Raw genomic sequence first — 26,586 nt, forward strand, 5'->3', positions numbered from 1 at the left:
GGGCTGGCCCGTTTAAACACCCTGGTTATTTGGCAATGTGCCCCCTTTCCATGGTAGATACTGAAGTAGGGAAGAGAGTCCTCTCCTCACATCCTGTAGCATGCTTTTAAGCACGTCAGGCCTAGGGCACCTGGGTGGTTCCGTCGGTTAAGCGTCCAACTGCAGCTCAGGTCATGATCTCGCAGTTTGTGGGTTCGAGCCCCGTGTTGGGCTCTGTGCTGACAGCCTGGAGCCTGCTTTGGACTCTGTGTCTCCTTCTCTCTGCCCCTCCCCCACTGGCACACTGTCTCTCTCTCTCTCTCTCTCTCTCTCTCAAAAATAAATAAACATAAAACAATAATTTAAAAAAAGCATGCCAGGCCTAATACTCTCTCTCAGGCTGTAACTTGAGATTGGGCCAAGAAGACACATGCTGGTTAGGGACTCTCCCATGGAAGTTGCTGGTAGCTGAGCATTAGCTGGTGGGGTCCAGGCACTGGAATCTGGCAGCAGAGAGTGACCAGGACCAAGGTACGATGGCGTCTGTTGGGGTGTCCTACAGAGATTACCTTAACTCTGAATCAGTCTGGTTCTGTAAAAGGGGGCTTTCTAAATGAATTGCTTTTCTGATTTGGGTACTCAGATGATTTCTATTGGTAAAGCCAAGAACCCTGACAAGAGCAGATGGGTTGGTGCCAGATCATGCCATGTCTTCCAGGCCAGATTAAAAAACATGACCTTTAGCCTAAGAGAACTAGAGGCCCATAAAGAAGTTTGAGGCAAGAGAGGAGACTGTCAGATGAGAGCCAGTACTTATAGCCTGGTGTCTCCGACTGAATTCTTCTAGCCGAAGATCCTAAGACAAGGAGCTGAGTGCAGACATCTTATTTTGGGAGGAGATCTCTGTAAGCACCAGTGGGGGAGGGGAGGCAGCGATAAAAGGTGAGTTATCAGCTGGTTACTACTGTGGGAAACTGGGGTCAGTTCATCTGGGGAGCTGTGGAAATAGTATAGAACATGTCTCAAGAGCTATTTATCCATCTTTCCCATCAGTCATTGACTGATGGCTGCTCTGGGGAAGGGGGTATTCACTGTCCAGAACTTCCCATCAGCCCCGAGCAAGGGCTCCAGTGATCATGGAACCAGCCCAGGTGAAGAGTTGCAGATATTGGCAGTTGGAAGTCTCAGAATCTCTGCACTTAGAAAAGGTTAAAGCTGAGGGGATGTTGAGGTAGGTGGGGGAGGGACACAGGCGTATACACTCACCCAGAAAAAACACCATCTGGTCCTTACAGCTTGCAAAGTGCAAAATACTATCCTAGGTTGAAGGCTATAGAAACAAACGACAATGGGTGCCCCGTGGAAAACCAACCAGTTGATTCAAGGAATAACAAACCCCAGTTACTTTCCTTTTGGTCCCTAGTATAACTCATTTCTGCTTTATAGGAAAGTCCAAGCTCTGCAGGACAGAGAATCCTGGCTCATCTTTATAGCTCTGTAACCTTGAGCGTGTTACTTAACCTCCCATTCCTGGAGGTTCGAACAGGATTCTAGAACCTGATTCCAGAACAGAAGACTGTGCACCAACAGCATTTGTTTGCTTGGGCTGCCATAACGAAGTGCCACAGACTGGATGGCCTAAATAGCAGAACTTTATTTTCTCAAAGCTCTCGAGGCTAGAAGTCCAAGGCCAAGATGTTGGCGGGTGTGATTTCTTCTGAAGCCCCTCTTCTTGGCTTGTAGTTCACCATCTTCTCCTGTCTTCATGTGGTCTTCCCTCTGTGCATATCTGTGTCCTAATCTCTTCCTTTCAGAACACCAGGCATATTGGATTAAGGTCCACTCTAACCTTTAACCTTTAACCTTTAACCTCTACTACCTCTTTAAAGACCTATCTTTACATACAGTCTCTTTCAAGATACTGGGGTTCAGAGCTTCAACATATGAATTTTGAGGGGACACGGTTTATCTCATAACACCCACTAAACAGCTTACTCATCAAGACTCCCTTCAAAGTCCTTACCTCTATGTGTTCACCAACCCAAAATAAGTAATAATGAAGTGACAAATTTTGCCCAACCCCAACAAATTCTAGGTCTTGTCAGATCCACCTAAAAATCACCTAAGTCACCCCTAAAATCATTCACTATCAAGGTAGCGTTCTTCCTTACTGCAGTAAGTCTAGCAAACGTAGGCCTGCCTGATCAACAGTTTTCTCTGTTGTTCTTTGTGGAATCCACAGGATCAAATAACATGATGAATGAAGACTCTATCATAATACCTAGCATTTAGAGGTGTTCCATACCTGTTAGTTTTTTCTTATAACCCAATCTCATCGCAAGAGAAAGGATTTTCAGAGCTTAAGCAATCATTTTTATTATCTTTCTTTTATTATGCCCCATTGACAAATTAATCTCACTTCAAAAACCTTCTGTCTTGCTGTTTTATCTGAATAAATCTGTGCCTAATATAAGTCAGCAGTTTCTAAATGGTTTTCGACTCTTCCTCATCGTCTTTGGAATGTTGGAATCAATCACAGGTTAGTCAAAGGTTTTTTACAGTGTAATACAATTCCGTTGAGCGTGGCAATTGCTAGGAATTTCGCAGACTCTAGCAATTGAGTGTGAATTATGGAACCAACTACTGTTATGTAAATTACGGGAACATAGAGAATAATTCCTCTCTCCCTTTAGATCAAAGCGTAGCAGTCTTTATATCGAACAGAATACTTATCACTACCTGATTTTATTAGAGCTACTTCCTGATATGTCTGCCTTTCTCCAAAGCAGAAAGCGACTGGAAGGAAAGAACTGTGTTTTATTAGCTCTATTCTTCCTTTGTAATCTAAGATAGATTTTTTTTGCATATGCACGGACTTAAATACAAACTGATGGAATAGAATAGAATTTAGCCTTCAGCAGGGAGGGTATTGGACAGTGAGGGAGGAGGAGGACATCTGAGTGCCTCTCATATATCAGCTGCTTCACATTCTGCCTTCTATTCAATCCTTAACCACAGTCCTGTGCAGTCAGAATTGCTATTCCTTTTTCACAGACAAGGAAGCTGAAGCTTGGAGAGAATACCTTGGCCAAGGTCACAGTTTAGGTAGATGTCAGACACAAGGAAGTCCAGATCTACTATTGCTTCCTAATGGAAAGCATTAGTTTGCTTTCCCGTTGAGTGACCTGGGTAGATTACATTGAAAGCCAACCATGTATGTAAGGCAGCTAAGACATTATTAGTTTGCATAAAGGCAATAACAATGACAACAGAATAAACCAAGCAAACAGTCTCAAGAGGGAAAAAATAAATAAAAACAATCAAAAGGATTGTTGGATGCTGTAACAGTTTGCTTGTTTTAACAATGTTTTGCTTTCATGTGCTTCCCTTGGTTTTGGTCAGAGCTTTCATCCATGTAAGTTATTCCTGACTTTCTGTTTTGTTCTTCAAGGACGGTTAGGGCAGAAGGACTGTAGGCTCGCCCACATTCCTTCTGCATTCTCCTCCATGAGCTTAAAGCTGCCTCCTATAAACTCCAGTGACTCTACCTAAAGGTCCTTCTCGAATGTTAGTGCCATGTCTAGAGAAGCCAAATGTGCTGGAGAATTAATTTTAGTGGGGGCACCCTTGACCACTCCCTGTCAGGGAGTTGGTTGTAAAAACACTCTGACTCCCTCCTCATTGGGTGGGGGTAACCGTGGGGCATGTTCTATAGTCTCCCATAGATGCTCAGCAGGCCTGAGCCCCAGTTGCCCCCCGTGGTAACTGGCTGAAGAACACACACTTTACTGGCTTCAGTCCCTTTCCTGTCTCACTTCCCTACTTCCTCCTGGTGCTTCCTGAGGAACTTTCTAAGGGTACAAAGCCCTCTTAAACAAAGTGGGCTGCATAGGGAGTGGGGACATAAGAGTTCAGCCCTCCTCTGCCTCAGTGAGTGGTAACTACCGTTACGCAAAGAAAATGGTGGTCCCAGGAGGAAGAGGTGTGGGGACAGAGGGAATATCCCTGAGGTGTGTGACTGGGAGATGAATCTAGGTTTCAGAGTATGTTCTAAATAGTAATTCTTTTTTTTTAAGTTAATTTATTGATTTTGAAAGAGAGAGAGAGACAGAGAGAGAGGCAGAGAGAGAGGGAGAGAGAGAATCCCCAGCCAACTCCTCACTGTCGGTGCAGAGCTGGACGCGGGGCTCAATCCTGCACACTGTGAGATCATGACCTGAGCTGAAATCAAGAGTCGGAGACTAAACTGACTGAGTCACCCACGCACCCCCAAAATATGTTCTATGCATTCTATGTTATTTTGGGGAACAACAAGGACGAGAAGCCTCTGTCTCCTGGGCACACACCCCTTTCACTAGGAGTGTTCTTCCTGGAAGGGCATTGCAGTTGGATTTCTGACATATGAATGTGGGGAGTGGTGATATCAGCAAGGAAAGATACACATAGAGGCTGAATAAAGAGGACAGATGAGGCACTGAATGGACAAGGCTAAGTCCTAGAGCTTTGCCACTATGGTCCCAGCAGTATCAGCCTCACCTGGGAGCTTGTTAGAAATGCAATCTCAAAACCCACCTCCTGAATGAGAATTGGCATTTTAACAAGATCCCAGGTGATTCATACGCACATTGAATTTTGAGAAGCACTACCTTAGGAATCTAAAAAATATGAGGAAAATATGACCCTCAGGCTTTTAATTAGTTTCCCCCTCATTATATCTATGTATTCATCTGCCTACCTAAGCTCTGTCTTTTCTCTCCCAAAGTATTTTCCAGACTCTCTAGTCCTGGGGGAGTTCTTATTTTTGTCCAGTATAAATAATTTTGCCTATCCTAAACACGAAATCAAATTACTATATAAACGATTCCAGGGGCTTTCCCATGTCTTCACAGTTAATGCATTACCGGCAGTCATGTGATCTTTGGCGGAAACGTGGCCTCAACTATCAAAGGAAGACTCTGGACTTGAAGGCATCTAATATCCATTCTGTCACATGAATGTATGATTCTAAGTTCTCCTATTTCAGTCTGGTAGATACAGAGAAGAGTGTTTCTAAGAAGACTTCTGTGATCGAGTAATGGCCCCAGTTTATTCATACCTCTCCGTGTGCTCACCTTTGAGTATTTCCGGCCCACAATGAGCCTGGCTGTGTGACTCGTGTTGGCCAATGGGCTACACGCGCCAAAAGCAGAGATTTAAAAAAAATGATTCTGCTTGCCCTCCTTTTCTACATGTAGGAACCACCACCATATGAATAAACCCGGGCCATCCTGTTGGAGATGCAGGGCCCAGTCACCCTCACTTTCCTAGCCAACAGCCAGTACTGAACACCAGACATGTGAGTGAGGCCATTCGAGACCAGTGGGCTACCAGCCACGCCCCCAGCTGACTGTACCCACACGAGGGACCCCAGACCAGGCAAGCAGATCATCTGCCCAACGGAAGCCATCTCAAACTGCTGACCCAGAAAATCAGGAGCCTATAAATGCTTATTGTAAACTACTACACCCCGATGACTTATTACATAGCGAAAGCTAATTTGATATAACTTCTTTTTCTTTAAATTTCGATTGCAACTTTTTACAGGTGCGTAGTTTGGTAGTGACTTACAATGGTGCGATATAGGCGCCCTTGCAAAAAAAAAAATGTCATTTTCATGATTAGATATTAGTTTCCCCCATTACAGTTGACTCTTTCGGGTTTCACTAATGACTGATTCTTGGTTGGCTATACTCTAATTGAAGAAAACAGAATGTATGTTTTTCTCACAAAGGTAGCAGCATGCTCCCTCCTCAAACACTGGCTCAGAAATGAACACCGTCCACAATGAAACAGGGCTCCCCCCCACTGCCCCGTTTTCTCTCCTTTTTTCTGATTGCAGCTGAATCGAATGATCTTGCACTGGGCCGTTCTGATTGTATGCGTGCTCTTCCAATAGGCTTCTTGTCTAAAGTAGCAGATGTCTTTCCCTCTACCTCTCTGAAGAAATGACAATAGAAGTAAACTGTGGCCCAGTAGCTTATTCAAAGCCGCTGAAAGCAGAGGCAGGCTTCAGAGAAACCCAGTAGAACTTTGACATTCGTAGGCGTCCCTGGCAGATGGTGGCTGTTGGGTGGAACGCTCCATGTAGATGAAAGACCACCAGCCACAAGTGGTCTGAGGCCATGATGTTTATAGAAAATGACAAACGTATCCATTGTTTCCCGACTTAAGTCAAAACAAAACAAACCAAAACAACTCCCACGCTGCAATCATAGCCACTTGACATTACTCAGTTCATATACAATGCAGAATGCATTGTGCTTTTGAAACAGGGGCTGGTAATGTTTTCCATCTATATGGGACCTGGGCGAATGACAAACGTGATGACAAACAAGTCAACTTCAATATCTTTTGTACCTCAAATGCCTGTTCATCGGGAGCCAGTCACATCCCTCATCTTTCACGGAAGGGCTGGCACGAAGCAAGGTACCCGCGGAACCTCTGAATGGCAGCTAACAGAGGAGACCGCAAGTTTGAAGACGGTGGTTTTTTTTTTTTTTTTTTTTTTTTTTTCTTGTACCGCATTACGGATGGAAATGGGACCGAAGGGTTCTGTCCTCGGTGTTCTTTGGCGTTTGCAACTGTACTCCTGCAGGGCGCTCATTGTGTGCAAGTAAATCAGCATGTAACCTGGATGGTGGGTCTTAAAATGCATCCAGTCTTTTAACTAAGTTTCATTCAAAGCCCAGAATGGGCACTGGAGAGGTCTAGCACATCAAAACACATCCGAATGACACATCACGTTTTAAAGGACGGTCTGTAAAATAGAATCAGGCAAACACTTTTTTTTTCTCTTCTGATTTATACCCTTCATCTCTGCTGCAGACTGTCCTCTGGCTGTTTGGTTATTATTCATCTTTCCAGCCATCTCCTAATTGCCCTTCTTACATCCAGGTCTTTCTTTTTTAAATTCGTTTTCTTTGTTATTTTCCAACCTTTCATGCGTTGTTTATGGTTTGATTTTAAAAAGCTCTTCCCGTGTCTCTTTTATTTTGGGGTAGCATTTTATTATTCCTTCTATTTTGAGTTACTTCTTCTTTCTCATATTTCAAGAAATGTCTGACAACTGAACGCAAAAAGGAATAAAGAGCAATGAGGATGCTGGAGGAAGAAGTGGGGATTATACTGAGGCGGAGAGGAACAGATGGCTGCTGCTAGGGAAAGAAAAACACCTCTAATAAATGAATATTTAGTTACTCATGTTCCGAATCCAAGTTTGCCAAGAGAGCTCTAATGGACATGGTCAGAATCAGTCGGGCAGCACAACAGGAGATTATGAGAAACTGCGTCCACTCCGGTGAGAAACATAAGAGAGACGGGTCATTTAGAAGGGAAGGAGCTTCCAAGGGCACCTGGGTGGTTCAGCGGTTAAGCGTCTGACTTTGGCTCAGGTCATGATCTCATGGTTTGTGGGTTCGAGCCCTGCGTCGGGCTCTATGCTGACAGAGCCCGGAGCCTGCTTTGGATTCTGTGTCTCCCTCTCTCTCTGCCCGACCCTGCTCATGCTCTGTCTCTCTCTCTCTCAAGAATAAATAAACATTTAAAAAATTCAAAAAAATAAAAGAAGGGAAGGAGCTTCTGGATAACCCAGAGGAATACTGGATCTCTATCTGCAGAGTCCACACTGATGTTCCAGGGAGGAAAGTTTTCTGGGGGTGAAAACTATCAATGTATAAACACAGAAGTCTGGAAACACTAGAATTAATTTTTTTTTAAGTTTTTAAATTTATTTTGAGAGAGAGAGACAGCACGAGCAGAGAGGGGGCAGAGGGAGATAGAGAAAGAGAAAATCCCAAGCAGGCTCTGCACTGTCAGCACAGAGTCCAATGCGGGGCTCAAACTCACGAACTATGAGACCATGACCTGAGGTGAAACCAAGAGTCAGATGCTTAATGGACTGAGCCACCCAGGTGCCCTAATACTAGAATTAATTTTAATTACTTTTGCCTGTTGGACCGGGAATGTAATGTTGGCCAAGAGTGGCCCTGCTTGGAGCCTGAGAATTACTTATGGAACAGAAACTGTCCTCCTGGGTTCAGTTCTTAGAACCTTGCTCTCACATCACAATATCACACACCACAATCACTACATCGCACATCACAATATGGGAAATATGGAGGCGGAGGAGACAGGGAGCCATTGTTTCTGGTAGTGATCGCTCAAGTTGAGGCCAATTTGGAATCGTAACTCTCTTGTACTGAGGCAGGGTTTCCGTATCTATCTTGAATCCTGGGAAAGGATGATACATTGCCAGCTCTCCAGATTCTCTTAGCATCAGATCCTGTCGTGGGATTCGAGAATAAGTAGTTTCCCTTGGAGGTGATCTCAGAAAGCTCTAGTAGGGCAATAAGGAAAGGAGACAGGAGGGAACGAAACCAGTAGAGGATATGTTTTCAAGCCTGTTACCTGGAGAAAAGTGTACAGGCCCTTGCTGAAGTACTATTTTACCTAGACATTCACTTGTAAAGAGATTGAAACAGAGGCGGATACACATAGACATAGCTACAAACACAGATGTGTATGCATGTGTATATGTGTACACACACACACACACACACACACGCCATATAATTTTAAAACACTTGAATTGCTCCGCATGCCTGGTGCTCTTTCTCTTACATTGGTCTACCTTCAGGTCAGTGACAACACAAATGGAAGCAAGAATGGAAACGTGTGACAGCAGCAAAAAGAGGGGCAGTACTATGGAAATGGCAGCTCATATTTATTGTGCAAGGATGGCTTGTCCACACACGGTGCTGGGTGTTTTGGGTGCATTAGCAATCCCGTGGGGTCAGAGCTGCTGTGATTCCCATCTGACTACTGAGGGATGAGCCATAAAGAGGGTGAGGTTTAGGAGTGGAACGTAGGCAGCCTGACTTCAAAGGCTGCGTTCTTAACCTCCCAAGCTCCCAGGACGGAGCCTAAGAGGCAGTAGCTGTACCGTCAGCAGTAATGATGGAGTTGATAACTGAACACGGATACCCGTGGTGGCTCATCTTTAAAGCTGGGAAATGGACATGGCTTTTAGGTTCAGGGAATCCCACGATGCCTTGCCCCCAGGCATGCTTGGCCATGGATTCACCACCACGGGGTGGAGACTGGATGTGAGATGGACCCAGGGGAGAGGGAGGCTGTCAGGGAGAGCTCAAGGGCAGATATCACAAGCCTGATGTGTGAGTGCCTCCCGCTGAGGGACGGGAACTTGCTTCCCCGAGAGGGATCTGCCTGGGCGGGAGTCGCCTAGCTCAGACAAAGATCACCGATCAACAAAGGTCCCAGTTCACTTCAGTACATAACTTTGCTAAGACCACCACCGGTTGTGCTTTTCTGGATTCTGAAAAAGCCCATTTTCACATTCCTTTTTTTTTTTCCTTCTTGTCTATTCAACTCTATTCTCCAGCCTCTCCCACTCCATCCCAACCAACACATTCACAGACACACACCACTGCCATCATGCGCATATCGAGTCCGCAGTAGTTCTGTCAAATTTATGTCAGGAATTACTCCTTGGAGGGCTTCCAGAACTCACAGGGCATCTGCCCCTTGGGTATCAGACGGGCATTCCTGACGGGAGGATAATACAGACTTTTCAAGGTGACTCCAAGAAGAAAGTGGTTTCATTTCTTATTTCTCTGGCTTATTTTAGAAAGGAATTAAGAAGATCTGACAGCATTTAATACCGCTTGTTGTAAGGAAGTCCTTCCAAATGCCTACCCTAAATCGCTATTGCTGCAATTTAACAATGAGCACATCACCAGAGGACAAAATGCCAACACAAAAGAAGGTTAGGCATAAAAACCATGAGGGAGTCACAGATTAACATATGTTTAGAAGCATCTGATAATGTTAGTAGCAAAGGTAACATGTGAAAATTTAGTTTTGGAGATCGGTGAATTTTGGAGGCTGGAGAATTGGAAAGGACACACACACACACACACGCACACACACACATATATATATATACACACATATATTTGTAATTTTATATCTTTGCTTAATATTTATTTATTTATTTTGAGAGAGGGAGAATATACACTCATGAGCGGAGGAGTGGCAGAGAGAGAAGGGGAGAGAGAATCCCAAGCAGGCTCTGTGCTACCAGAACAGAGACCAACACAGGGCTCAAACTCCCAAACCATGAGATCATGACCTGCGCTGAAACCAAGAGAAGGACTGTTAACCAACTGAGCCCCCCAGGCGCCCCTACATATTTTTTAATCTGTAGGATAAATCAGTATCGTCCACTAGAGATATTATTTTTAAAATCATTCAAAAGCAACAACCAGCATCTCTGGATTCATCTGGTTTAAAGCATGATAAACGTTGAAGGACTAAACCCATCTTTACAGACAAGTCAGAAACCATCCTGTGCCCACTGCACAGAGACCTTCTCCACCTTGGTCACACCTGAGGCAGTAGTAACCGTAAATTATTCAGAGGGCAATTCGGGCAGCACCCTTTTAGTCCAGAACCACCAAATGGACACAGTTTTTACATGAATAGTAAACACTGCCTGGAACTGAAATATTTTAGTTCCTGTGTGTTTGGAAAACTCTCCCCAGCTTGGTTCATTTGCATTTCTGCTCTGTGCTTGAATCTAGATGTCCCAGCAATGTTTTTGAGCCCAGCTCTGGTTTTCCTTTGATATTGCAAAGTCAGTGGTGGATAAAATACAAAATAAAAAGCTCCATAGGAAGGAAATCAAAACTGATTTGAAATTCTGGAAGTTGCTAAACCGTAGGTCCACGTATCCAGTGAGGTGCTATTTCAAGACACAGTTTAAACAAAGGGCTCAGTTTTAGGTGGCAGTCACATTTGTTTGGCAACATCTGTTACTACTTGGAGTAATTTAGCCTCTTTGGGGTGGGGGTGGAGGTTCAGGTCTATTTACTGCTGGAGAGAAGCACTTAGTCTTTGATAGAAACAAAAGTGAGTCATTAGTCACTGCTATGTTGGCTGAAAAATGGAGTTTTCAGAGTTTACCTTGTGCATGTGAACTATTCATTTACAATCAGGTACACATGATTTGTGTCTCATTTATCTATTAGGAAATGGTCTGCAAATGGGTTTGGGCTTGGATTTCTCAAAAGGCTGATGGAACAAACAGTCACCCTTTTATCTCCCAGTCTGTCAGCATCAATGTTAATGCCGGCCTGCCATTAGCAATGGTTGACTTGCAGACAGAAACCTTCTAAATTATGGTCCTTTGTTGGGTGAATCCCCTAGCAATGACCCAGAAAGCAAGTATGGAGGGCCCTCCCCTCCCCAGGATGCAAACATGTTGGAAATGAGGTTGGTGAGCGGCAGGGACAGCGGCTCCTGTTGGCCTGGCTTGACAGTCCCTCTCTCTTTCCCCACGAAGAAGCCACGCTGTAAGGTCTAATGCCAGTTATTCCTTGCTGGGCTTTAGTGCTGCCAGTGTTCTCCTTGGAAACAGCAATACAGATGCTTTGGGGATCCCCTCTGGTGATGGAGGTCAGGAGACTGTTTTGTAAAATCTGAGGAATAGCGGGAGAACTCTTGGAGCTGTTCTGTCAGTCACTGGCCACATCGCATGTGGCTTTGGGGCCCTTGAAGTGTGGCCGGTGCAAACTGAAATGTGCTCCGAGTGTGACGTGCACGCTGGATTTTGAAGACTGAAGATGAAAATAAGAACGTGAACATCTCACGAACACATGGTGGGATATGGATTACATTTTGAAATGATAACATTGTGTTATACTGGGTTAAGCGGAATGTATTATTCAAATCACATTTTACCTGTTTGTCTTACTTTTTAAAAATTTTTAAGTTTTATTTATTTATTTTGAGATAGAGAGAGAGAGAGACCAAGCACGAGTGGGATGGGGCAGAGAGAGAGGGAAGGGGATTTCCAAGCAGGTTCCACACAGACACAGTGCAGAGCCTGATGCGGGGTTTGAACTCATGAACCATGACATCGTGACCTGAGCCAAATCAAGTCGGGTGCTTGACTGACTGAGCCACCCAGGTATCCTTTGTCTTACTTTTTTTAAATGTGCCTACTAGAAAATTGAAAGTCGTCTACATGGCACCCTTTATTTTGGGGGGCTCATTTTATTTTATTTTAAAATGCTTTTAATGTTTATTTATTTTTAAGAAAGAGAGAGAAAGCAGGAGAGGGGCAGAGAGGGAGACACAGAATCCGAAGCAGACTCCAGGCTCTGCGCTGTCAGTACGGAGCCTGATGCAGGGCTCGAACCCATGAACCATGAGATCATGACCTGAGCGGAAGTTGGACACTTAACTGTCTGAGCCACCCAGGTGCTCCTTGGGGGGCTCGTTTCATATTTCTAGTGGACACTGTTGGTCTTGATGTCCTTCACAGAGGAAGACACTGACTAGGGTAAGTGACCCAAATTCTCCTTTGGGGAAATAAACTCTGGAAGAAGGAGGAAAAAGACGAGTTTGGGACATGGAAATCTAACAGCTTTAACGTTCTGAGTTTATGTGCTGCATTCCCTGGTTTAAAGACAATTCTCTGTGGCAGATTTGGTGGTTGCAGCTAGACATTATGGGTGACACTCTACTTTAGCCCATGGCTCCCTCATGGCCACACCTGTCCTCTTAGAGTTTTGAAAAAAACAAAAACAAAAAACTGTGCAAAGAAGGGTGGACATTTTCCCAACCAGGGGTCAGGTCAGGCAATGTTTTCCTGTCCTGTTAGTGCCCAAGTTTTCTCTTTGTCTTTGTGACAATTGCTTGAGCAGTCACTCTGTGCTTCATTTTCTCATGTGCTAAAAATGTAACTATTTGGCCTGTTGACTTCATAGGACTGATACCTGAATCAAGCAAGTTCATGGGTTTGGAAGTATTTTGAAAAGTAGTAAATGGTTCTTAAGGAGCGGGTCACCACTGGGTCTTGAAAGAAAAGAGTGACAGTCAAGAAAGGAACGGATTTACTTCTGGAGAAACCACAAGACATCAGAAGTCCCTTGTTTTCCTGCCTCTGAGGTTGTTGTTGTTTTATGATTGCTCCCACACTGAGGTCAGAATCTGCGCCTGGCAGGAGAACTGTGCCAGATGGGAGAGTTTTGAAGTCCATAAAATCTAGTCTCCAAACCTGAAGAAGGAAACTCTGCCTTTCGACATCATCTGCTTTGTGAAGAACTTTGATGAAGTGATGTATTTGCAGCCAGGATAGATAATTCTCAAAACCAAAGGTTGCAGAGTAAAGCAGTCAGGCTCCATAACTTGAGTGAAATATCATTTATTTATCTATCTGAGTCCTTCTGTTTAGTGAGGGCTGCTGTGAGCACATACTGAACAAGGAACAGAGAGAAATGCTTTCCTACAGATCTTTTGAGCAAGCTGGTTCTAATGGTATTTGGAGTATATGTCAATTACAGCAGCAGGGAAAGAGAAAGAGAATTATTCTCTAGAGATATTGCTAAGTCTATAAAATCAGGTTTGGAGTCATGGTTTTACGTCTTGTAAAACTCTCAGTCTCCTATTTCATTCCAGTCTAGATTCCTTGCGGGGTCATCTAGGGGGGTCATGTTTCCGGAAAAGAGACTCTCCTGGGGTCAGAAGATGTGTGTTTTTGTCCCAGCCCTGATCTATCCTTTATAAACCACACAATGAAGGCACATCCATCACTGTCAACGTGTACTTTAATGGCCCAAGACACCTCCTAAAAGCCGAGAACTTCTTCATATTTCCCCACAATGAAATGATAAATCACCCACTTTTGGATTCAGTCATCTACTTTCTGGGTCACCTTGGAAGACCAGCAGCTTACAACATCAGTTAAATGATGATGACACCACCTGGCCCTTCATTGCTCCTGTTAGGATAACAGTCAGGTTAAATATGTTTGAGCCCTTTAAGAAATATATACAAAGGAAATATTCACGTAACATCGATCAGGAATTACCAGGAAATAAATTATTCTACTTAAAAGAATTTTCTAGGAACTGAAACTTACCTATTTAGCACCAAATGGACTTAAAAAGTAGGTGTTTTCCATGGAAATCTTTCCAAAATCCACTAAAAATGTGGAGTAGAAATGAGCCTTTTTTTTTTCTTAAAAGCGGAATGTGTTCATTAAGGGGCTCAATTAATACTCATTGATATAATTGGAGTTTCTCAGAGTAGATTTGCCCTGAAGTTAATGGTCTTACACTACTCTGGTTGTTGAATCTTTCTGATGGCTTTTCATTGTTAGCACTTCTATTTCTGATGAAGACTTCATTGATTTGTTCATTTTCTTCACAAATGTTTTCTGATGGCCTACTTGGTCCAGGGTCCCATGTGACCAACTGGGTATGTGTAGATGAATGACGCCCAGTCCATGATCTCAAAGACATTTCTGTGCACTGAGGGGACAGACTGACTTCGAGAATTACGTCTGCACAGAAAATGTAGTTTGCGTGGACTGGCGACATTTATTTTGGCATTTTAGAGGCTAGGTAAGATGAACAAGATAAGTTCTCAACCAGTGTAGCTATTATCATATTATTATTTTTGGTAGCCCTTCAATTAAAACAATTTTTTTTTTAAGATTTCATTTTTAATTAATCTCTACACCCAACGTGGAGCTCAAACTCACAACCCTGAGATCAAGAGTTGAATGCTCCACTGACTGAGCCTTCCAGGCACCCCATTCTCGGGAGCTCTTTTAAATGGTTGGCGATATTAGATGATAAAATTTCTGCATGAAAGAAATATTATCACACTTGTTGATTATCATCAACATTTTCTACCTTGTGATAGCAAATGAGCTTCCAGACCCTGTGTCTCCGGGGACATGGTCAAACTTTAGTACATCTGCTTTCTCATTTCTCAGCCTGTTAGGTCAAGTCTTTAAATCAAGAGTGTCTTTAATCAAGCAGACAGCATGGTGGATGGAAGGAGTCCTGGATGGAAATTAGGAGACCTACTTTTGGCCTTCAGCTCTTCTATTAACTCTTTGGAACTCAGTAAGAATGAGAAGATAACATTTGAATCTGCTAAATCTCTTCTAGCTCAGCAATTATGTAATAACTACCAGTAAGGCTTTTATTTCCTCCTTGCTACCCTAGTACTAACTTATTTTAAGGTCCTAAGAAAAGAAACTCTCCCTGCATTGACTCACTTCTCTTCTGGTCATGGATGAAGCAGCAGAAGAGAGTTTGCAAGTCCCTCCTGACCTGTCTCTCGCCAGTCTCTTCAGTTTTATGACAGACCATGCAAAAATGGCCACAATACTCACTTCTCCCACATGCTTCACTCACTCCCTTTGTGATGCAGTTTTTGGGGGTCTTTTCATCAAGAAGAAACAAAGTCTCTTTCTCCTCCTGTTGAATCTGGACTGGCCTTATGACTTGCTTTGATATTTGTTCTGTGATAGAACTTGGCAAGAATGATGGTGTGTCAGTTCTTAGGTTAGACCTCAAGAGACGTGGTTGCCTCTGCTCTCCCTGGGGCCCTACTCGGTCACCAAGCTGTACCAACCTACTGGAAGATGAGAGACCACAAAGAGCAGAGATGAGTAACTCAAACGTTTCAACCAAGGCTCCAGACATGTTAGGGGGCCTCGGTAAGATCAGCAAAATTGCCTACATGACCCAAGTTGTCCACGGATATATGGGGGAGTCACCTAGCTGAGTTCAGCCTAAATTATTGTTAGCTAAATAGATCATTATTGTTTTAAGCCGTTAAGTTTTGGGATGGTTTGTTATGCAGCAATAGCTACCTGATACACACACAAAACTCCTTACATTGTAGCCACCCTGGCCATCATTCCGTTCCTCAAACACACTGAATTTGTTTTCTCCTCAGGATTTTGCACTTCTGCCTGGAATGTTCTTCTTCAGATCTTTGCATGTTTGGCCCTTTTGTGTGTGTGAGAGTCAGGTGTCATCTTAAATGTCACCTCTTTGGAGATGCCTTTCCTGACCATCATAACCTAGTTACCATAATTCCATCCTAATTGTACCACCTGCGTATCTTCTATCTCATTGCTCTGCTTTAGTACTCTGCACCATATTGACTATTTCTTGATATTTTCTTTGTTATTTATTGCGTTCTTGGTTATTCTCGATCTTACCGAAGTAGAACGCAAACGCCACAAAATGAGGGAGTCTGCTCTATCCCCAAAACCTAGAAAACTCCTGGTCGCTGGTAGGGCACACAATTAAGGCATGGGGAAGGAGTAGAAGACATTCTTCAGTTTGCTGCAATTTGACAGAAGCAGCATATAAAAGGTAGGTAGTTGTATCCACCTGCATTCACAGAGTTCTTTTCCCATCTATGTCCGGCTGTTCCTGACATTGCCAGCATCACCTTTTAGCCACACCAGGCTGTGTGTCATATCCATATTCCATTCCAGGTAATGGCTTATTACCTGTGGTCATGCTGTTCACTTCAGAATGGCCTTTGGCACACTCCCATTCATCTCCCAAGGCTTTCAGTGAAATTTTCATCTCCTCCCTCTATTCACCTCTGGTCACCAAGGAGAATTAATTATGCCTTTATCTATGTTTTCAGAGCTCACAACAAATGTTTCTATGATAATTTCCTCCATTAGCCAGAAAATGCACTGATGTTGGAAACTATTACTTATCCAACTTTATACTCTCAAACACAACGAAGACTCTCCAAAAGTATTTGCCAAATTAAATAAGGCACAACTTGTGAAATAACTCGGCATGGTAGAGGGAATCATAATCTTACAAGGTCACGCAGCTGACGCTCTTGTTTCTGGCATTGACCTCGCTAGGTAAAAACACTTTTTAAAAAATTAACATCTCCTACCACCCTTACTGGAATGAATGAATGAGCCAGCCACCCTCTGGAGGACTTTTCCTCCCAAATTACCTACCTAGACGAGTCATGCATGCCATTTGGATTTACAAAGCTCTTTCTAAGTATCAACAGAGTTTTGAGAGAGACTCTTCTCTAAGGGGTCCGAAGGGTTGTGATTAGGGGGGACAGCAGTTTCTTCAGGAAAGATATGAAGGCTGAAAGAGTCTGAAGGCCGCTCATCTCATATCACTCTGAACTCTTTACATAGGACATAAAAAAGATTTCTGGATGCGCCGAAAGTGTTTCTGTTCGTGAACCCAGCGGTCGCACCAGGCCTTGCACGGATGGAGTGCTAATGAGAAATGGTGGGGCTGGGGTGGGGATACTGTTCCCAGGCAATATGCATTTAAACTTAGAGAAAAGCAGTTTCATTTTCAAAATCCAGTGTCCTAGAGATGTCCTAAATCATCACCTGCCCGGGGCCATCTGTTTGAGGATTCAATGGTTCTCTTCGGGAAGCTTCATCCTTTTAAGGCAGTCGGTGGGCCGCCTCCCTCGCCAAAGGGCTTATTTTAATTCATTAATTAATTTTGGCATACTTCACTCATTCGGGGTCAATGCCAGCTTGAAAACAAATCATCCACTTGACCTAAATGATTTATCTGCAAACCAAGAACCAGCTGTGGAACTAAGGAAATTCACATAAACTGCACAAATTACACTGTCGATGCATTTTAGCAAAAGGGAGATAAGACTGTACCCTTCACCTTTATGTCCATATAATTGTGTTTTAGGAAGCTGTATAAAAACAGTTCATTCTAATAAATCCCATGTTCAGTACCAAGACATTCTTCATGCAAATTCTGTCTCATTTTGGGAGCAACCCTTTTGCAGAAAAATGTCCAGCTAAGAAAATACGGCGGCACTCGCAAGCAAATGCCTACCGGTAATGAAATGCGTCATGTTCAACTTTATTACGATAATAATTTTTAATGTTTGTGTATGGCACACTGACATGGCTGAACTTGTAACGGTTTGATTCATTACCCACGGAGTAACTTGATACACCGTTTTTTTCTATTTATTTCACAAAGATTTAATGAGTGCCTGCTATTATAGATGCCCAAATGCTGTGAATGTCAAGAATAAATAAGGTAAATGAGATAGCTTTCTATGTTTGCTGTATGGTTAAGCTTTCTTGTCCGAAGGCACATTTAATAGGCTACACGCTTTATGTTTTTCTTATTAGGTCCTCATAATGACCCTTTGAGGGATATAGCACTCTACCCATTTTAAAGATGAGAATACAGAGTCTGAAAGGAGGCAGGTGACTAGTTTAAATCACGAGGCAAACCAGTGGCAGAGCTGGGATTTGAAGCAAGAAGAAAAATGAGGCCTGGCAGGGAAGTAAAGGATAGAAAGAGCAAGACTGACCGACAGCAACTAAGCAATCTGGAAAAGCTGTTGGTAAATTGAAACATGCTCAGGGGGACTGATAAAAAACAATAGTCAGACACTGACATGGGCTGGTGAGGGGGTTGTGGGGTAGATCCTGGGTCATGACATTCCAGGATTAAAGACAATTTAGTATCAGCTCTTTTGAAGTGAGCAGGGAGACGTACTGCAGGCCAACAAGAAAATTCTTATTTTGCCCAAGGCCCGGGGTTGCCTGATGTTCTGGGTTAGTTGGGATAGCTTACAGAGAAAAGTCTGACAAATGTGGGATTTTTTTGCTTTGTGTACATCCCACACCCGGAAATTTCTGGGTTCACACACGTTGACTTAATGTGAAGGTCAAGGCTGAAGTACTGAGAGGAAAACATCTATATATGTTCTTAGTTTTGATCTCTTGGATCCTGGTTGTTGGCAAATGTAGAGATCTTTCAGTTTGGGTATCTTACAGCTTCACCATAAGCGTGTGTGTGTGTGTGTGTGTGTGTGTGCACGCATTTTTTTCCAGCACTAAAAGGCATATAGAACACCAAATAACCACCGTCTTTCAAATTCCTTAACTGAAATTAAAATAATCAAGACACTCCTTTGGAAGCAATTTGCAACTTGCTGGTAAGCAATAGGAGGGTGATAAATAACCAAGTATATATTGTTTATAACCTTGGTATTTTATAAGGTCATAAAGAGAATTGGGCTATAACGTGAAATGAAAGGGCCACTTTTGCTTTGCAATATTTTAGGTTTTATGACAGTGTTTATACTGACTGTCCAAATAAAAGGTGACCTCAAAGATAAAGCGATGCCCCATTTTCCCAAGAAGAATATGCAAAAAATGTCTCACGGGCAATGTAAATATGAAAGCTTCTTGGGAAATGGATGGACCGGGCCAGTGCCTCCTTGTGGTAATTATTTGTTGACTCACATTGAAAATGACATCTGTGGAGTGTTGATTTAAAACCACTGCTTTTTCAGACCCTATTTTATCCAAAGTCTTTCCAGGTACCTTGGACATCAGGGCCCTCCTCCTGCTGGAAGCTGCTTTATGAGTCACACACAGTTGTCAAAACAGGGCTTCTAACATTTTACCTCGTGTTGTGATTTATCTGCGGCAGGACACTTATTTTTAATCCATATCCGATGCCAGTGCTACAATTTCCCTCCTAAGTTCCAAGTTCCTATTCATGTAACATCAAACAGCTCTCTTCTTCATTGATCCTGCAGGTCACACTCTCCAGTGATCCTGTCTTGCTTTTTAAAAGTGATTGAAAAGGCTTGTTTACAATGACACCCCACCCTGAAGCCCAGGGCCATATCCCAGGCGATGGTGACTACAGTCTGGTGACTCTGATCACCTTTGTGAAGTTTCTCTGCGTCTTGCATTCTTTCGCTTCATCAGGTCGCTTCTATGAGCATCCAAAATTAGCATCATTTAAGGTTGTTTAAGGCAAGTTATGTCTCTCCCCCCCAAAAATGTATTTTTCAAATAAAATAAATGTGAGAGCACCTAATATTCTAAGAGGCTTTGTGAGGACTTCACCTTAAGGCAACACACTCACTTTTGAGGGTCATTTTGGTAAAGCCTCAACTCATATCAGAACACAGTCAATATTTTATGAGTTCAACTGAACAGTATTATTGAAAATCCTTCTCAGTATTAATCAAAAAAGCATGAAAATGAGGAAATGAGAAAAATGAAAAGTATTTTCATTGTAATAATTGAAACATAAATAAAGCTCACATTTCCCTTGACCATGCCTGTACCTCTTAGACGTCCAGACATCAAAATCTCACCCTCTTCAACTCATTGGAAATGACCAAAAAAGATGTAAAAAGAGAAAGCTGCACACGGGCTGTAAACCAGGGGGTGTGCCAGGAACTGCCTGGCATTTCTTGGAGATTCAGTGGGGAGGGGCTGGGCGGCGATGTGCGCAGAGGACTCAGCCAACCAGCCTCTGGGAGATGCGTTTTCATCCCGTCAAATGGCCCTGGGTAGAAGGTGCCCAGAGCAGTGCAGACTCCAGGCTCCAGTGGGCACAGATGGCTCTACCAGGGACACAGGGCTGTGGACTTGTAAAGAGGGCAGCTGTCACCGGCCAGCCCTGGAGATCCTGCTGGGGCTAATTCGTGCCTGCTCAGTGAAGGGGCAGGAGGCAGGCTGAAAGACCATCCTTCAGGCTAGGGCGCCTTCCCCTGGGTCTCTGAACAGATGGGATCAAACCGGAGTTGAATCTCAGCTTTTCACTCCTTCTTTCCCCGGGGCCTGAAGTATGTGGCCAGCCGGCTGTCAGGGAGCCAGCTCATGTGACAAATGAGAGTAAACACACACCTGCTTCCTTCAGGAGGAAAAGAGACACCCTAAACCTGACGAAGCCTGGGTCATCCATCCCGGAGAGTTAGAACTGGTGCCTTCCCCCCAAATAGATCTACAGGGTGGGATAGGAGAAAGAATGAATGTCTTTCTAATTCCCAGCCAGATTCATGAAAGCACAGCTGAGAGTCCGTGAGAAGAAGGCGCTTTGATAGCACTAAAGATTGCCTAAGAGCAGAAACAGGATTATTAAATCCAAAACTGTCACGCCAGAATAATGACAGATAAGGTAGAAAATCGGATTAGTGAGGAAAAAGCCAAATTTGGGAAATTCTTCCAGAACTCGGAGGGAACAATGAAGGTATAACAATGATGGAAGATGGGAGAAATGGAATCAGGGATCAGAGATATCCAGTGTTAATTTGGACATGTGATAAAATTCCAATAAAAAGTCCCAAGGGATATTTTTGGGGACTGGGTAAAAATTACCCCAGCATCCTTCTGAGAAGACTAACTAGACAAGGAAAGTTAAAAGGATGATCGTTACAGGCAGTTGTGATGAAGGAAGTTGGGCAGGCATGAAAACATACCATACGGCCACATGATGCAAACAGAGAGGAAAACAGAGTGGATGAAGCAGAACGGAACCCCAGAAACTGACCCTTGTGTTTAGCACACAATAAGGTGGTTTTGCAAATTAAAGGGGGAAAGGATGGATTGTGTTTTAAGCCATACTGTGAGAATCATGCAACTATTTGATGGTATTTTATAACAAACACCAAAATAGATCCTGTTGTGTTAAAAATTATTGCGTGGAGAGATATAATCCAAGACAACCAGGAAAATGTCTGGTGAAAAGGCTGGAGAAAGGCTTTCTGGCAAAAAAAAAAAAAAAAAAAAAAAGAAAAGAAAAAGAAAATAAAACCATGAAGGAACAAACCGTGAAGTAAATTTTTTAAAAAATGAGAATTTAGGGGCACCTGACTCAGTTGCTTAAGATCCAACAGTTGGTTTTGGTTCAGGTCATGATCTCACCGTTGGTGGGTTCGGGCCCCATGTTGGGCTCCGTGCTGACAGAGTAGATCCTGCTTGGGATTCTCTATCACTCCCTTTCCCTCTGCCTTGCCTCTGTTCACCCATACCCTCTCTCAAAATAAATAAAACATAAGAAATCTGAAATATGATTAGGGCGTCAACGATATCTTAAACATCATTAACTTAAAACAACCGTAACAGCAATAGAAGCACAAGTGCACACACAGCGTCCCGATCTCAACACTACTGGGATTTAGGAGTTGGATAGTTCTTTGTTGTGGGCTCTGTCCTGTGCACTGAGAATGTTGAGCAGCATCCCTGACCTCTATCCACCACCTCCCCACCAGCTGTGGTGATCCTATCTCCAGGCATTGCCAAGTGTCTTCTGGGGCCGCAAATCTTCCCTCCCCGCACCCCCCTCCCTTCGCCCGTGAAAACCATTGTTCTAAAGCTAAACTATAACATGTAAGCTATGGGGGGGCGGGGGAGGCTAAGTCTGGAATCCCCACTTAAGTCAATTGAAATAGGAAAGCAGCCAAATGGAGAGCAAGTAAGAGCGTGTTGAAACCTAGTGTCTCCCTCAGAGATCATTTCATAAATACTATTGGCTAGTTAACATTTTATAATTAGAGAAAAACGGATTCATATATGTTTCACTTCTTATTGTAATCATGAGGAGAATAAAGATGGGTTATAGCTCTCAGAGCAGAAAAGGAAGGAAAGAACAGTAAAAAGATAATCCGTAAAGGACAGAAAAAAGGAACTAGCCTCGAGTCCCACGAACAAATATATTAATTTTCGGGCACCTGGGTGGCTAAGTCGGTTAAGCATCCGACTCTTGATTTCCGCTTAGGTCATGATCTCACTGTTTGTGGGTTCAAGCCCTGCATCGGGCCCTACGCTGCCAGTGTGCAGCCTGCCTGGGATTCTCTTTCTCCCTCTCTCTGCCCCCACCCCCCAAATAAATAAACTTAAAAAGTTTTAAAAAATAACAAATATGTTACTTTTGACAATAAATAAAAATACCTTAGAGCACCACACTAAAAGAAAATTACTTTTAGTTGAGATCAAAAGTCCAAATTCAACTGTATGCTATTTTTAAAAATTACCTGAAGGGGTGCCTGGGTGGCTCAGTTGGTTAAGCATCTGACTTCTGCTCAGGTCATGCTCTCACAGTTTGTGAGTTCGGGCCCTGCATCGGCCTCTATGCTGACAACTCAGAGTCTGAAGCCTGCTTCAGATTCTGTGTCTTCCTCTCTCTCTGTCCTTCCCCTGTTCACACTCTGTCTTTCTTTCTCGCTCAAAAAGAAACATTAAAAAAAATTTTTTTTTAATTACCTAAAAAAGTAATTGTTCCAAGAAGGCAAAAAATAAAGGGATTAGCAAAGCTAAATCAGGTTCATGTACTAACAGGAGAGTAAGAGTGGTAATATTAATTGGACAAAGTAGACCTGAAGACAAAGAACATTGAATGATATGACTTTTTATTGATAAGAAACTATGTTTACAGTAAGGACATAACAATGATGACTCTGAACCAATACTATCACATCAAAACACATAACCCACACTTGCCATTTGCCATGTGCTATAGACTGAATATTTATATCTCCCCAGCCCTCAAACTCATATGCTGAGATCCTAACCCTCAGTGTGGTAGTTATTTGGGAGTGGAGCCTTTGAGAAGTGCTTGGTTCAGGAGCATGTCGCTCAGGAATGGGATTAGCACCCTTATGAAAGGGATCCCATAGCTTCCTCGTCCCTTCTGCAAATAAGGACACAGGGAGAAGGCCATCTGCGAATGAGGAAGCAGGTCCTCGACAGAATCTGAATCTGCCGGCACCTTGATCTTGGATTTCCCAGCCTTCTGAGCTGAGAGTAATAAACGCCTGTCATTTAAGCCACCCACTGTGTGGCATTTTTGTGACAGCAGCCTGGGCAGTCTCCAGGGAGCCACCAGCCTGAAAAAGGAGACACATGGGAAAGACCCTAACTCAACCTGCAGCCTGGAGCACGCCGACCAGCCAGTGCTGCTTCAGACCATGGTGCCAATGAACCTGGCCCCACTATGCTAAATCCATTTCCAAATAGCCAGATGATGCTCCGATGTTGAATAGTCTCTTTCTGTCCTCCCTGCCCGAGAAACTCAACCGCAGCACAGGGACACTCACCATTCCTAATTCTCTAGTGTAAACAGTCCTTTTTTGACTTTGAACCTGGCTGTCCTCATCGTGTACAACACCCAGTATGTACTTTGCAACACCTGTTCACTAAATTTTCTGCTCAAACACCAACACTTGTAATTAATGTAGTGTATGCAATTATAATTCAATTCAAATGTCATGAAAACATTAATCCTGTAAAACACCCTTAAAAACAAATATAAAACACAAAGGGTCCACTTTGAATATCATTTAAGTGTAGCTCACTCTCTAGATAATATTGCTTCCTTATCTACAGTGAAACATGACATTTTATGTTCATGTAGCATCTTTGGGCCAACAGAGGAAACATTTCTGAGTGTTATCACTAGGAGATGTCACCAATGGGCCTGCTGTTCACCTTTTATAGTACAAGTAAATTCATCAAAACTTTTAGGGTTGAGGTGACTTTACCATAAGAAGACTCTTCCCACATTTTCACCTTTTGATGAAAAAGGTTATGGTAATTAATTTTAGAAAATAAGGCAACACAAAATAATAAACATTTTCAATATAAGGGATGAAAGGTAATCCCGCAAAAGTGAACAACCCCCCCCCAAAAAGGACTTTTAATTTCTAAATTAAAAAAAAATATATATGTTTATTTTTGCGAGAGGGAGAGAGAGACAGAGCACGAGCAGGGGAGGGGCAGAGAGAAAGGGAGACACAGAATCCGAAGCAGGCTCCAGGCTCTGAGCTGTCAGCACAGATCCCACTGCGGGGCTCGAACCCACAAACCATGAGATCATGATCTGAGCCCGAAGTCAGATGCTTAATCGACTGAACTACCCAGGTGCCCCGAGAGGATAATTTCTTTCTTCTTCTTTTTTTTTAATTCGTTATTCTTTTATTTTCTATGATATTTTAGGGGAAAATGTAATGATTGATATTTATAGGATCAAGCTAATGTTATCTAAAAAGAACTATGGATAAATCTTCACTTAAATTTAGCATTTATTTATTTTTTTATTTATTCATTAATTTTTAAAAAATTTACATTCAAGTTAGTTATCATACAGTGCAACAATGATTTCAGTAGTAGATTCCCTAACGGAGGATAATTTCTGATGCTCTCCTTGTACTCTGTTCCTGCCCAGGACTCTGCTTCATGCATGGTGATTACTCAGCAAAGACTATTGAATTGGAGGGTATCGTACATTCCAAAATGAATATTTTTTCTCACGAACCATGGTTGTAAAGTATCCCTTGCTCCTGGCTTTTCACTAAATGTATTTTCCCAGAAAAACAAAACAAAACAAAACAAAATAATGCAACACAAAACTTGCTGGAAATACAGGAAGGCCCATTTCAAAGCAGTGATTTGAGCTCAGAGGTTCTCCTTCCCTTCCTACAAATATTCTATTGGAATAACCAAAGGGATGTAAATTTAAAAGAAAATATGCAACAGAGCTAAAAAACTCAGAAGGACAGACTTGACAGGCCAGGCTGGAAGAATTTCTGGAAGACAGGAAACAGATGGCGTCAAGGTGAGGACAGGTGAAGGGTGATGGGGGTACATATGGTTTGGCTGCATCAGAGGTAAGGATGTCAACAAAATGTCATGTGGAGGTTCTTGGAATTTATTCTCTATCTTAAAAAAATTGGTAAATTTTTAAACCAGTTTTACATTTACAAAAACCCTGTCTCTCTTTCTTTCTTTTTCTTTCTTTCTTTCTTTCTTTCTTTCTTTCTTTCTTTCTTTCTTTCTTCTTTCTTTCTTTCTTTCTTTCTTTCTTTCTTTCTTTCTTTCTTCTGAGAGAGAGAGAGAGAGCATGAGCAGGGGAGGGGCAGAGATCTCACGAACCATGAGATCATGACCTGAGCTGAAATCAAGAATCAGCCACTTAAGCGACTGAGCCACCCAGGCGCCCCAAGAATGTGGGCTTCTACGATAGATCCCATGATTTAGGTTTCAGAGTTTATATAGGTGATTAGCTAGCTATGTCTATTTCTGGGACGTTGGGAGTTTTTGATGTGTCGTATGTGGCCGACCCTGCGGATGTCCTGCTCACATGCCACACCGCTTCTCTGGCCCCGAGGGAGTCGCCTGCTTTGTTCAGACAGTCCCATGGCTTTGCACAGGCAGTTACATCCCTGCTGGCCTGCGATCAGGTACTGGAGCAGTGAATTGGACAGACACCAGGTCTTAGGACTCTGGAAGCCCTGCCCCTTCAAAAGCTGGCACAATTCTTGCCCCGGGGCTTTGCCACCCTTGGATGGAGCAGTGCCGGAGGTCCCTTGCTTGGGGAGAGGCAAGCAGGAGACACTGGTTATCAGTATGGAGAAATTTGTATTTTCATTTGTAAAGATGCGGCAGATAAGAGAAGAACCACACACCCATATCCGTAAAAGCAGCAGCTGAAAGAGGAGACTACCTGAGCACGAGGAGCAAATGTCCACGTTGCAATCGCAATGGCGCTTCAGGACGCTGGGGCCAGATGGCCTGGGTTAGCGTCGGCCTCTACCCTGCTCTCCTCGCGGTGAAATGTTGGTAATAATAACCGTACATGTCCTAACTATCTAACCCACACCGGTTGGTTGGATGAGATGAGTTAACATATGTAAAGCATTTAAAAGAATGCTGGGAACACATTAAATTCTCAATAAATGTTTGCTGAATGTAACTGTGGATCTCACTGAAAGCATGAAAAAACAAACAAACAAACAAACAAACAAAAAAACCAGAGATTATCCCAATTTTAAATTTATAGCCTCAGTGAAATTTAAGGGATATTTCTATCAATATGACATGCACAGTTTGCTATGGGAAAAAAATAAACAGGAAAAAGAGAACCTTTTAAGAAATTCAAAGCAATTACTGTTCTC

General features: G+C 43.0%; 1 protein-coding gene across 1 annotated transcript in view; it reads right to left on the reverse strand.

Annotated features, from left to right (window-relative positions):
- Positions 1 to 26,586, reverse strand: part of PCSK2 (proprotein convertase subtilisin/kexin type 2) — a 275,623-nt gene that overhangs the window by 163,389 nt on the left and 85,648 nt on the right. The window lies entirely within an intron of this gene.

The sequence above is a fragment of the Puma concolor genome, chromosome A3, assembly GCF_028749965.1.
Source record: "Puma concolor isolate L17-30 chromosome A3, mPumCon1.1.hap2, whole genome shotgun sequence".
NCBI classification, from domain to species: domain Eukaryota; kingdom Metazoa; phylum Chordata; class Mammalia; order Carnivora; family Felidae; genus Puma; species Puma concolor.